The sequence below is a fragment of the Orcinus orca genome, chromosome 4 (genome assembly GCF_937001465.1).
Source record: "Orcinus orca chromosome 4, mOrcOrc1.1, whole genome shotgun sequence".
In the NCBI taxonomy this organism is placed as follows: domain Eukaryota; kingdom Metazoa; phylum Chordata; class Mammalia; order Artiodactyla; family Delphinidae; genus Orcinus; species Orcinus orca.
This window is the reverse complement of record NC_064562.1, coordinates 11,049,699-11,064,219: the sequence shown is the minus strand read 5'-3', so window position 1 is coordinate 11,064,219 and position 14,521 is coordinate 11,049,699. Positions and strand designations below refer to the sequence as shown.

The 14,521-nt window shown below is 38.0% G+C and overlaps 1 long non-coding RNA gene across 1 annotated transcript in view; it reads left to right on the top strand.

Moving 5' to 3' along the window:
* LOC125964210 (uncharacterized) overlaps window positions 1–11,370 on the top strand; it is a 30,850-nt gene extending 19,480 nt beyond the window's left edge. Inside the window, exon 4 of the long non-coding RNA XR_007476968.1 lies at window positions 11,349–11,370. This is a non-coding gene — a long non-coding RNA (uncharacterized LOC125964210). The remainder of the gene's footprint in view (window positions 1–11,348) is intronic.
* Window positions 11,371–14,521: the final 3,151 nt, after the last annotated feature.

Genomic DNA, 14,521 nt, shown 5'->3' with positions numbered 1-14,521 from the left:
GAGAGGGTATTAAAGGAAGAAGGGCAGTGTTGCAAATGTGGTTCATCCCAGACAGGCCAAGAAGCACAGAATCATTCTCCTGGTTCAAAAACATCTCAGACAACTTTTCACAGCACAAGATTCCATCTGAGAGAGATTTTGGCTGGGTGAAGAATTCTAGGTTAATAGTTTTTTCTTTTAGTACTATAAAGATGTTACTCCAAAGTCTTCTAGCTTGCATTTTGCATTGTTTCTGACAAAAAAAAAGATCTATTGACATCTTTATCTTTGTTCTCCTATATGAAGTTATCTGTGTTCTCTGGCTGCTTTTACAATTTTTCTTTATTACTAGTTTTAAGCAATTTGATAATGATATGCACTGATGTATTTTTCATGTTTCCTGTGCTTGCAGTTCTTGGATCTGTGGGTTTAAAGTTTTCATCAAATTTTGGGGAAAATGACCATTATTTCTTCAAATACATCTATATATATGTATTTTTTCTTCCTCTACCTTTAAAGATTTCAGTTACACATATATGTGACCACTTGAAATCATCCCACAGTTCACTGATGCTTTGTTAAATTTTTTTCACTTGCTTTTCACTCTTTCATTATGGATCATTTCTAGTACTATGTCTTCAAGTTGACTCATCTTTTCTTCTGCAATGTTTAATCTGCCATTAATCCCATCCAGTGTATTTTCCATCTTAGATATTGTTCACCTTGTGTCTTTTTTATATATTCTATGTCTAGTCTATACTTACCATGTTAATCTTAACTCTAGCTTATTAATCATATGGAATACAGTTAAAGGTGTTCAATATCTTTGTCTACTAGATCTTCTGTGTCATTTCAGAATCATTTTAATGGATTTATTTTTCTCATCACATGAATTGTTTTTTATCTTTGCATGCCTCGCAAATCTCAATAGTATGTCAGACATTGTAAATTTTTCCTTGTTGAATTCCTTTAAATATTCTTAAGAGTTGTTCTGGGATACAATCAAGTTACTTGGAAACAGTGTGTCCGTTTCAGTTCTTGCTTCTTATATTTGTGAGGCAGAACCAGAAAAGCACTTAGTTAAGGGCTAATTTTTCTTGACTGCTGAGGCAAGACCATTCCTTATACTCTGATGCCCCGTGAAGTAGTGTGTGTATTACACTACTAGTGTGAAGTAGTGTGTATACACTCTGTGTATTAGGAACACACACTATTCCTGGCCCTATGTGTTCTTAGGAGTTTGTTTCCTCTAACTCTTCTGCGTGGTTTTCTCCCTGGCCTCAGATTGCTTCCTCAGATGTATATGTTCAGTAGTACTCAACTGAGTACTCGAGGATGACCCTCCACAGGACTCTGGTGTTTTCTGTTTGTGCAGGTCTCTCTCTCCAGTACTCTGCCCTGCAAACTCTCACTGCCTTTGCTTCTCCAGTCTCCCAATTTCATTCACGTAACTCAAAGAGAACCCTCTGCTCCCTATGCCATGGCCTGGACCCTTTCTCCAGGTAGTAATCTCAGGCAACCATAGGGCTCATTCATTTGTTTCTCAAATGTATCACTGATCACTGTTGCCTGATATCCAATGTCCAGAAAGCCATTGTTCCATATATTTTTCGAATTTTTTTAGTTGTATCGACAAGAGGATAAAGCCAATCCCTGTTACTCCATCTTGGATGAAATCAGAAATTTGCTAATTCATCTTCCTTTGGGGTCTATATCTGCTTAGGACATGTAAGACTGAGGACTTGTTTAAACATTTGGATTCATATACTGATTTGTCAGGTTATATTCAAAATACTCTAAAATTAATTCATTACTGTGAGATTATTACCAATGCATGTCATATACAGCTAAACATAAGAGAAGAAAATAATCTTCATGAAATGTTTCCTTATGTGAGCTATCAGTAGTGTCAAGGAGATGAACATGTTTGTTCATTCTGGAAAAAATAAATGGGATTTTTCTATTTTTTACCATTTCTGCTTTTAGAATAACTATAGGTAAGAATTTAATTCTAAAAAGTAGTTTTACAATTCCACCACAATTTCCATGTAATAACATTAGAAAAGACTCTGACTTAAGCCAAGTTGAAATTACCTACTATGGAATGTTAAACCACCTCTGTAAACAACAGCATAAATAATTTGAAATGTTGCTCAAACTATGGATAGTTTTGTAACATCACAAACCCAAATTGTTCAGAACTTTCCTGGATCTCCTTTTTTTTTTTTTTCCGGTACATGGGCCTCTCACTGTTGTGGCCTCTCCCGCTGCGGAGCACAGGCTCCGGACACGCAGGCTCAGTGGCCATGGCTCACGGGCCCAGCCGCTCCGCGGCATGTGGGATCTTTCCGGACCGGGGCATGAACCCGTGTCCCCTGCATCGGCAGGCGGACTCTCAACCACTGCGCCACCAGGGAAGCCCCTGTTTTATTTTTTAACATACTGAAATAAACTCAGGATTTTTTTAGTAATAAATAATCACAGACAACAATCATGTATAATTTGAATTTTCTTTTTCCTCTGCAATACCAACATTCATTTAGTAAGTTGATTTTGCTATTATTATCTTATTAATATCTTCTGGCAACATAAAAACAAAAACTACAGCAATTACACAGATAATCACATAAAAATATTTTTCCTGTATCATCCAAATAATTAAAATATATTTATATATTCTTATAAAAATTATTTTGTATAAGAATCTATAAATAAATATTTTTAGTGAATGAGTAAAGTCATTCTTTAAGTTTTATCTGCTTCTATAATATTAATTACATAGAGTATTTGAAATTTTCTGATATTTTATTAAACAAGAAGGAAATTATATAACTCACATTGCTAAACAAGTTGAATATTTTAAAATACTGAATTTTATTCTTCCAAGTCTAAAATATATATTTATGTATTGCCATAGTTACATGATCATTCATAATTACCTTCATTGTTCAGAACAAAAAGTCATTCTCATCTTTAACATTTGTATACAAATTAAGGTTTATTATCTTTTGAAACAATCCTTAGTATCTCCTATATCTGCTATTTTGCTTTTCATTTTTAGTTCATTTTCATTGAACTAAGTATCTTTTTAAATAGTTGTTAACTTTTAAATAGATACTTACATAATATTTATATTTATAGCAATTTCAAAGCTATGACACATTATACAGTATAAAAGAAATGGCACACATGCACTTGGATCCAAGTTCAGAAATATAGTGTGAATAAAGCACCATATTTTTCTCTTTTTAATGGATTGACAACATGAGCTAAATTGATCCTATACTATTTTTTCTTGAAAATTAGAGAAAGAAATTGTAGGTTTAAGGCACATGAAATTTTGTTTTTAAATAACAGATGGCAGTATCAAATTCTATATTCACTACCATTTTTTTCTATTTTTTTCTGTTTTTACTCTTTTTTTTTTAAACTCATAATGACTGTCTTAGCCTCAGAAACACAATTAGCTTTAATTCAGGAAATGCAGTTTTACTGACAATAAGTCTTGAAGAAAAATGTCTGCAATATCTTGAACAAAATACTGTTCTTTCAGCATTAGTGACTGACAGCAGTTGAAAAGATGATTGCTCAAATTTTAGAGGCATTAGTATCAAAACAAATGAAGTCAAAGTCATAATCTAATTGATGACACTAATAGCACTGGAATGCTCCACTGTTAAACCAGGATAATCTCCTCCGAGCATCAGTAGGGATTAGGATGGCTTGTGAGGGAAAAGGCTGCACTGAAGAACCGTAGGACTAAGTAGCCACTGGGAAGCCCAAGGCAGTCACAGAGATTTTAAAAGGTAAAATAAAATATAAAATTTGCCAAATCCCCTTTTTTTTTTTCCCTCAAGAACTATAGTCTAGGGTAGAATATGTGGAAAGAGTTGAGGACAAGGAAGAAAGATTGGAAAAAAAGTTTGTTCTCACAGAACAGAGACAGTCCAGTTTGGTGTAGGAAGAACAGATTCATTTACCATAGAATTTCGCCAAGAACAGTAGTTCTTTAGTAGAAGAGTTTAGAGTCAGCAACTTCATCCTGTTGGCTCCCCTCTTTTAGTCCATCCTGGAGCTTCAGGTAGCGCCGGAGGTAGCGTTGCCAATTTGAGGTGCTTATCTGTTCATGTGTTCTCTTACATCTCACTTTCAGTATTCCCAGTGATATGCCGTGCTGTTGTGCCAGGTGTTCTTCTTAGAACAACATTTGGGAAATTTAGCGTCAAATATTCTCTTGAATGATTACAGTCATCCCACTTGTTTATATCCTTTTTCCTTAAAAACACACTTTTCCTTTCTATTTTCTTTATCACTGAACAGTGGATTATCATAAGGCTCTGTTCTCATCACTTAGCAAAGTGTTAATAATTTATCCTTTTCCATGTTTCTTACCTCATTCTTTTCAAATTCTTATTATGCTTGACAGAATAGATTTCGAATATAACTAAACTGTTTTAATCCCCTTCAATGTATTTTTTCTATTTTCTCTTTTCTATATCAGAATATTGCTGCACGTGTAGCTTAGAAGAGACCTCCACTGCATTTTATATATTCTCTATTTTCCCTTCTCTACTGCATTTATATAAATGGTTTGTTCAAGTATTTTGACTGTACTATAAACAGTGTAAATTTGCTCTGCTGATTTAATCACATCAAGAGTATTAAGAGTTGGGCTTCCCTGGTGGTGCAGTGGTTGAGAGTCCGCCTGCCGATGCAGGGGACACGGGTTCGTGCCCCGGTCCGGGAAGATCCCACATGCCGCAGAGCGGCTGGGCCCGTGAGCCATGGCCGCTGAGCCTGCGCGTCCCGAGCCTGTGCTCTGCAACGGTAGAGGCCACAACAGTGAGAGGCCTGCGTACCGCAAAAACAAACAAAGAAAAAACAAGAGTAATAAGAGTTAACTAAATTTATCTATTTTCCCAGAAATGAAAAACAAAAAGCTTTAAGTAAATCACTCCTCATTCTTGGTTGTGCAGAACTCTAGGATGTTATTATACTGGGATGTCATGATGTTTTCAAAAACAAACAAGCAAATGAACCAACAAACCAAGAGAAAACTCAGTAGTGTCTAAGGTAGATTGGGAGCTGAGGACGACTCAGGTAAGGGCAGGGGTGACAGCGCTGACACAGCTGCTGGCATTCTATTAACCATCTAGAATCCACCCAGAGAATAAGAGCAGTAGCAGAAGTAGCAAACCCAAGTGTTTACAGGTGACAGATAAGTACATACGTGAATGAAGAAAGATCAATCTTTCTTGAAAAATATAGGTATCTAGTGCTACTTTCCTATTTCCACTCTTCATACAGATGTGTCACATTAGGATTCCCTTCAACGGCAAACAACAGAAAAATGCAAAATGTCAATAACAATGGCTTAAATAAGATGGGAATAATTTCTCTCCTGTGGAGAAATTCAGAGACAGTCAAGTGCTGGGATGGCAACTCTATTCCAGAAAGTTCTCAGAGACAGAACTACATCTAATCCACGGCTCTGCCGTCTCTAGTATATAGCCCATGTCCTCAGGGTCCAAAATGGAAGTGAGCATCAAAACACAAAGCAATAAAAAAACACAGCGCCATATCTGTGTTTCAGGAATTATATGCAGAAATATATAAAGAAGAAAAGGAAGCCAAAAGGTGTGCACCAGCTGTCTTTTATGGATTGTTCCAGAAGCTGTCATGTGGCACTTATGCTAACATTTAATTGGCCAGAACTTAATCTTATATCACACCTAACTGCAAGAGATTATAGAAAATGTACCTTTCTCCACTCTGCCTGGACATTATCCCAGAGCATTTCTCAACACAGAAAACTATGTAACCAATGTCAAAAAACCAGAGTGGAAGTACAAATGCTGTACTAATCGTCTTTCTCATTATTGGTTGTGGCAATCAGATCCAAATGAGTTTGAATGAAACTGGAAAATGGGAAAATGCAGTATACTTTATTGTTATGGTAACTGGAATCGTTGAAATACGCGCATTATTTTCACAGCATAAGTGATACAGTTCTAAGCATGTATTTTGAAAAATTGCTGTAGGGTTTGCTTAATAGCCAGAGTATAAAGGAATATTTGTTTCTCAGTTGGCCAAAGTCACAGTTTTGACTAATTTGACAAATTTTTAGCAGCTCTGTAATTTATTTGATTAAATGAAATTTTCATCTTATTTTCACAATTAGTAATTTGAAATAAAATTTAAAGGTCTAAATGGGAGAAATTTAAATTTGAATGTATTGGTTGAACGACTTATAATTTTCATTGGTAATTCAGTAACAGAATAAGTCATTTTACTAGGTGTGAGCCAACTCAAAGAGAACATGACCAAGTGCAAGTTCACTAGGTATTTAAAGTAACCTACAGAACTTCCCTGGTGGCATAGTGGTTAGGATTCTGGGCTTTCACTGTGGTGGCCTGGGTTCAATCCCTGGTCGGGGAAGATCCCACAAGCCCTGAGGTGCAGTCAAAAAAAAGTAAAAAAAAATAACCTACAGATTAAGGTTATGTTTTTATAGTCCACAAAATGTTACAGTCCATATATTCAGAAAAACATTTTGTTTATGACATATGCATGAATAAGATGTATATATGGATAAATGGGTATAAAGTTGTGAAAGATAAGGCAAGTTTTAAACTTTTGACCACAGTTGAAACTTTCAGATTTCAAAACAAAATTTTAAATATTTAGTTTTTTGATAAATGCACCATGGTTATATAAAATGTTAACTCTAGGGAAAACTGAGTGACAGATACACAGGAACTCTCAGTACTTTAAAACTGTTTTGTAAATTTCATATTTAAAAACAAAAATGTTTTTAAAAATGTCTAGTCTTAAATATACTAGAAACACTTATTCAGAGTTTTATTGGTGTTATGGTTAATATATTAATGATATTAGATACAGAAAGACAGGGAAAATAGTTTGAATGTGACTTGTTTTTAGTCATTCACATTCAGCCTTATCAACTCTACCTCAAGTCAGAGTATATCACCTCCCAGCTTAGATATGGTTACACTCAGCATTTAAACTAAATAGCAGGAACACTGAGATATCAAGGACTCACTGTGTGTCAGGAAATGATAAAGTCCCACCTCCTCTTTGCAGCAGCTCCAGGCTGTCTTAGAGAAAGCACACCCTACCTTCACAAGTGGTGATCTACAGCTTCAAAAGGCAAGTGTGGAAGGAAATATTTAATCCAAGGATTCATTAAAATGTTGAAAAAAAGAAAAACTATTTCAGCTTTCCTTATAGCCCAAGTATTTTCCTACCTTCTTTTTCACAATTGAAGCTACCACCATTCCCCCAGATGCCCAAGAGAAAAACTAATTCAGATTAACGTATGATTTTTGTAGCGCACATATGGGTTTGTTGTTTATGTTGGGCCACTCCTCTCCATGGAACCCTCCAGTTCAGCTTGCTCTTGATCTGAATTGTCCAGCATGGGCTTCCGCATAGTCCCTACCTTTTGTTGCTCGTACAACTCATTCCACGCAGACCATCAGCTTTTTCTAGTGCATGTCCATATCTCTGGACCTTCCCTGAAACATACACACCCTGCAACATACATACCAACATATTCAAGGATTTTAAGGCCCAACACTGAATCCTGCTTCTACTCAGTTCAACAAATCAAAAGCATACTTTACTCTAGGCTATAGACTAAACACTTTTTTTTTTGGCCACACCGCGGGGCATGTGGGATCTCAGTTCCCCACCATGGATCCAACCCGCTTCCCCGGCATTGGAACGTGCATTGGAACGTGCATTGGAAGCACAGAGTCTTAACTGCTGGACCACCAGGGAAATCCCTAAACACTTTTATTCACAGAGAATTAAGACCAAATTCCTGCACTTGCAAAAGCAGTGGGGGAATTGGCCATCTAACATTATGTATTTTTTTGGTATTGTCCAAATTTGGTCTATTTTAGTCCAAATGGACTGTGAATTTTCTAAATCTGCTCTACACACCTCTTTTCCCTTCATTTAAAATGCCTACCCTTTCTCTATCATTTTCTTTACAATTATCCATAAAGGTTGATCTGAAGGGTCTATGTTGTGAATTTTTCCCTAAACCATACAGCAACAAATGATCTCCTCACTTTCTTTTAAACTTTTTTACACTATTACTACATGCCCTATTAAGTTTCAAGATGCAAGAGGCTTGCCTTTACAGTTCCCTAATACCATTTATTTAGTGCTCCTTACAGAATTACTCGTGATGCTGCCTGTGAATACTAGCTTCCAAAGACATTCAAAGGTTGTTCCTGTGTTTTGTTGATGAGGACCGCTCCTGCAAGTCTTTGAATATGCAGGGAAATGTCAACCACAGTTGCTTTCCCCCTTAACAGTAAACAGTTAAATTTACTGTTTGGAATTTTATGGTGTGAACTTAGAACAACACATCTTCCGGTCGTGTCTCCTCTTGGACTCTTTAGGATATAACCACTAAACTTGCAGAGTGTGATCTCCTTCAATGTTGACTTCACCCTGCCTCTTAACACACCACCACCAGAGGGAGGATTGGGGAAGGGCCAGGGACAGAGCAAGAATAGCAGCCATATTTGTGCCAAAATGTGCCTTCCACCCCCACTCGGCTTAAGACCATTCATGAGAACATGACCTCACCACGTTGAGGAGAAGCAAGAGAGGACCCATGGGTGATGTAGAGCAGATGTCTTGGAAGCCCTCAGAGGAGACAGGTGCAGCTACCCTGGAGTCTGGAGGTATGTCTGACTGGTGACACGGAGCCTGCCGAGTGAGTAGCACAGTGGCTGGAGGGCACACAGGGCAGAGGACGCCTTTCAGCACTTCGGTCTCTCCTCGTGCTGTAGACCAGAGGTGGCACCCTGAAGGAAACGTGGACAGGTGAGAGGGCTTGCAAGAGCTCAGACATAGGGCTCAAGACCCTGGAGCCAGCCATAGCTGGTGGCTAGCCCAGAGCCTTGAACTGGTCCTATGTCCAACATGAGTGGGTCACCAAAATAAGGCGTATTAGTGAGATAGATTCTGACTGTGCAATTGGGCACCATCTCACTAGAGAAATGCTTCTCGAAGTGATGCCGTGGTGCCCTCCTGAATCTGTCCTGACCATAGGGTCCCAGAACAAAGCTATAAACATGAGCCTCGGGATTCTTAGGGGCATCTGGTCAACTCCACATGGAAGAGGACTAGAGGGTTGGAGAGTAGGGAGAAGGGACTGATCAATAGGAATCCTTTTCTAGATTGTGAGTGTCCCTTCTGGAAAGCTCTGTTGACAGATCCCAACACAGGAGGGAGAAGGATTTAGAGAATTTTGAGGAAGGTACTCCAAAGGGCAGCAGGGTTAAGGGTACATACAGAGTTCTATCATGAGGAAATTAAAAAATAACATCTTTCCCCAAAGTGGTAATAGGAAGAGGTTGAACAAAGCCTAATAAGGTATCTTTCCCAGTTTTACCATTGTTTAAATTACGCCATCTCTCCTGGGGCAGAGTAAGTGTTAGGGAAGGAATTCAGAATTTAGGAAACATCTCTCCTTATGGAAATGCAAGAAATGTGGGAAAACTGTTTGACCCTAATAATAGAAAGAGCTGCCTTTTCCTTCAGCCGACAAAATGAAATTTTAAAAGTTCATGTACTTCTCCTCTCACCTGCTAATACCTTGGTCCCAATAATCGGAAGTGAATCTCAAAGCAATATGTATGTAATGAAGAATATTTCGTTCACCCTCCCCACTCTCCAATCCTTGTTCTCTTCTGATCATCTTATAAGTAATGCCTATGAAACTGACTCACTTAAATCATAATTTTTAGCTCCCTTGCTACCCGTTTGAAGGTTCAGATACCTCAGTTGTACACATTCACTTCCTATGCCAACAGAGAGTGATGCATATGAAAATCTTCCTAATTAAAAACCACCTGGAGAAAGCTCAATCTTACTTCTTCTCTGCTTTCAATAACCTCTGTTTTAAGATTGATTTCAACCACAGATCTCCCCTGACTCGTGAGAGGAGGTTAGCGTTCAAACTGGAATTTAAAGCATTGTCATGCATTCCTGAGGTATAGCTCCTGCTTCCCCATTTGGGATCTTTCCACAGACCCTATAAACATGCATTTAAATGAGCCTCTATTATTGTCTACGGAACAAATTGTGGACCATAAGAGTAAAATACCCAGTGTGGTTTAAATATATAAATATGCACAGCAGCTCCGTTTGCTTCCCCCCCCCCCCGTATGCTTTTTATTGGATTAACAATGTGCTGTTACACTGTGATACTGCCAAAAACCCCTGATATTTCAAAGCAGGGAACATTCGTGCTAGAACGAGAGGAGCAGTCGCTCCAGGTTATGTCCATGACCCCTGTGTGAATATGTTGTCGGCTTCATTGCCTAAAGCAAAACAAGAGTGTGTGGAAAAGAACAAGACTCTAGATCAGCCCGACCAGGGTCCTTCGCCCTAACCTATGGCTTTGTGACTCTGTTGCCTTATCTGCAAAGTGAATATCATTATTCGTACCCAATACAGTTCAGAGGATTGAATGAGGTTAATTAATTTAAAGCACTAAGGTCACTGCGTGAGCCATAATAGAATATCAGTCAACGCTTACCATTGGTGATAGCAATCTCTACTTTTATTTGAGTGGTGCGATAGTATGTTTATAACTTATATTTTTTATGTTTATAACTTAGTATGTTTATATAGTATAACTTATATGTTTATAACTTAACATATCCACAGGATTAATATAAAGAAAAATGAATTTTCATAGTCTAGGTGCTAAAAGAAACTTAAATTAAAATAGTAAAATTGTCATTTACTTTAACTTGTGTTTCCTTGACATCAGCGCCTTGGATGTTTCAACCAGCTTAGTTCAGTGGTTTTCTAAGTATCCTTCCTGGGCCAGCGGTGTCAGCATCACCTGGGGAAGGAGCTAGAAATGCACATCCTTGGGCCTCAGCCCAGGCTGACTGAAAAACACTGATTTAGTATATTCAGAGGAAAATCAACCAGAACACTTTACTTAGCATCATGCAGGGAGAAAAGGAAATCTGATATCGACATTTTCTTTATCTTTAAATATTTCTGCTTATAGAAATAAGATCTAACTATATGGTTAAAAATACAGTTGTAATTTTTTTTTCCACTAGGTATTTTCTCTATTGTATTCAATGTTTAGGGAAATGCTCATCCCTGAACCCTAATTTATACCCAGAATCAGCCTGTTTTCTACCTATATATCTCTCTTCTCACCCCCTCTCCTTCCCTATGGACCCCTAGTCTCCTTTCGGTCCTCATAGAGCTCTTTTCCCCAGAGCCCTTAGCCTGCTCTGCTTTACGTCCATCCAAATATACTCACCAACACAGTCCTCTTCTCCTTCCCATCCAAACAGCCGGAGCCCCCGCTGCTGCCGGAGAACCCAGAGAAGCTCCAAGTGCCAAAGACAAAGTCTCTGTAAGGAATGGAAGATGCTCCGTCTTAGCGGTATTCACACTATTCCTTCCGCCTAGATCGGTATTCATATTTTTACATCTTCACTCTGTCTCTTCTATCGGTTCGCTGTTTAGTTATCACTTCTCAGGAGTCTTTCTCTGACCACTCCATCAAAAATGGCCACTCCCCTCCCTCCAGGAACTCTCCAATCCATTCTTCTGCTTTATTTCTTTTAAAATTAATTACCTCTACCTTATATTATATAATTCTAAATGAACTGCCTCTGACCTTAGATTGTAAGCAGGTCTTTGCTCCAAACCAGTACATGGCAAATAACAGGCACACAGTGAAACCAGCATTCTAACTTAAAACTTTGAAAAGCCGCTTTCTATAAAATTGTCTACACCTTGCTTACTTCAAGTTACAAATAGTTACTGCGTGCCTAATGCCTCTGGGCATTTGACAAAGCACTGGGAAGAAAGAATAATAGGGTGTGTTCCCTGCACTGGAAGTGCGTATACCCCAATAGGCATATGTATTGTAACAGAAGAGTATACACAGTGACCTGTGGATGCTAAGGCCGGTTTCACAGATCAGGAAAGGTTTTTAGGAGTATTTTATGATAAAATTTGCATCTAGTTTTAAACTGCTAAATATGTTTCGAGAGACAATACATTTATATGTTGTATAACTATTATAAATAGCATGCTTTGTTCAAATGAGTCCAGATCACATTTTCAATAGCAAAATAGATTTGTCTCATATACTTTCTTTTAAATAAAAAGTTTATTAACTTAAAGCATTACCCAATATATCTTGGAGCCATCTTCTTATTAGAGTTCCTTAACAACCTTACATACTTCCAACACAGAGATCAGAAAGTCATTTGACTTCTCCCTCTCCTTCAGTTCTCAGATCCAAGGTATCTTTAAATCATATCCATGTATCTCCTATGTTTCTTAAATCTGTTTTCTCCCTTTATATTCCCACTGCCAGTGCCTTCTCTTTAGTTCTCATAATTTCTTTCTAGACAATTATAACAACTTCCTAACTGATTTCCCTGAATGTAGGTTTCATCCTCTCTAAACATCTACAGGATAACATCAGAGTGTGCTCTTTAAGCACAATGAATCAGATTACGTTGATTACATTTCTCCCTTGTTTGAACTCTTTATCATTCTCCCTATCATTAGGATAGACATACATCTCAAATGTTTGTCCCAATGTAGACAGTCCAGTTTTACATCTGTTGTGCTAGTGCAGTTATTTGTAGTGTTTCCTTTTGCTCTTAACAAGTATCTGGTTTGAATAGTAAATTATGTAATTACCCTTTTCATTGCTTTCATTATTTAGTTTGAATTCTATATTTTGTATATACAAAGTCTTCACTCACAATATGGGTCCTTCTATTAGGAGAGACAAGCTTGATCTCACAGCCTGATTTGTGTGTTGTAAAATCTGAGTACATCAAAATCATGGATTGTGTCTTAAACATTTTTGTACCTCTAATATTCAATACCATGTTTGGCAGTGAATAGGCATTTAATGATGATTATCAAATTTTGAATAGTTCTATTTAAAATTAAAGCTTTGCATTAGTGACAGTCTACGTGTATCATCCTCGGATTACTGGGTATAGCCAAATGGTTTTTGACCTTCTTTTTAACATGCAGATTTACTCTTTCACCAAACTGTTATTGACCACTTAATATGTACTAGTTGAGCAATGCCCTGGTAATGCTTGGAGCCAGAGAAACTGAAAAAACAGACACGTAACCAAATAAGGGCACAAGTGTTACAAGAAGACACTGTAATGAGATTCAAGGTACAGTAAGGGCACAAAAGAGGAAGTGATCAAACATGAGGGAATGGAGAGAAAATAATGGCTTTATGAAAGAAAGGACTCTTGAACGGAATCCTGGAAGATGAGCCATTGTTTCTCTGAGGGACAACTTGGGAGAGGCTATCTAGGGTCAGGGCATGGAGGTATGAAATATGCACACTCGGAAAGGAATAACTATTCAGTAGAACCGGCGGAGGACATAAGAGGAGCCATTGAGGAGGCTAAACAGGTACCCAGAGGCCAAGCCCAGAGAGGATTATTGGCCAGTCCCTATAAACGATGGTCAGTCTATGAGTTGAGGGAAGGGCATGAGAATTATGGAAATTCAGAAAGAGCAGCCTGATGGCAGTGTGGTGGCCATATTGAAGGAGGGAGGTACTTGTCTTGGGCGGAAAAAATTATTCCAGAGATCTACAAAGGTGAAACAGGGTGTACATTTAGCCTCCACTCTGGAAAGTAGGAGGAGATCGATGATGGACAAAATATTAAGGAGGTAGATTTGAAGGAGTTACTAACTGGATATGAAGGGTGAAGAAAGATGATCATCCAGTAAGTTACAGCTTTTTATTTTGAAGAATTTAGTGTTTGGTGTATGCTGCCATTCAACAAAATGAGGACATCAGGGTGAGAAATACATTTTAGAGGAGTAATAAATACACAGAGAAAGAGGAGTCTGTAAAGAAGACCAAGAAGAAAAGTAGGAAAAGAATCATAAAAGTACCACGTTGTAGAAACTTAGGGCTGGAGATTTCGAAGTGTAGAGGATTATCAACAGTTAAAAATGCTATAAGCCGGCCTTGGAGTGTAAGGACTGAAAAGCATAAGAAATGTATTAAGATATACACAGCTGAGTTCAATAGTGCCTTTGACAAAACCTTGGCATAATGTGCAAACGTTTATTCAGTTACAACCCACGTTTATTGGAGTTAGTTCTTCTAGGTTTCGAGTCCTGGGCAAGGAACTGTGAATACCGACCTGGATAAGCCAAGCTCCCTTCAAGGACTCATGGCTCCAGAGGGCAAGACAAACTTGTCAACCAAGGTAGCCACTTGATGGAGCCTTGATTGAATATAAATGTGAAGCCCTAAAGATATTCTTTATTGCCTTTAACCATCATGTGCCCATTTTCTCTTTCCGATACCTGAACAGAATCTGGGTAGAAATGATAACTTTCTGACACATTTCAGTTATTAAATTTAGTCCAGGAGATGTTAAAGCTTCAGTAGCATAACCACTTCAAACTTCCTCTTCCCCCACGTTAGGCCAGACCTGTAGATCCAAAGACCTGT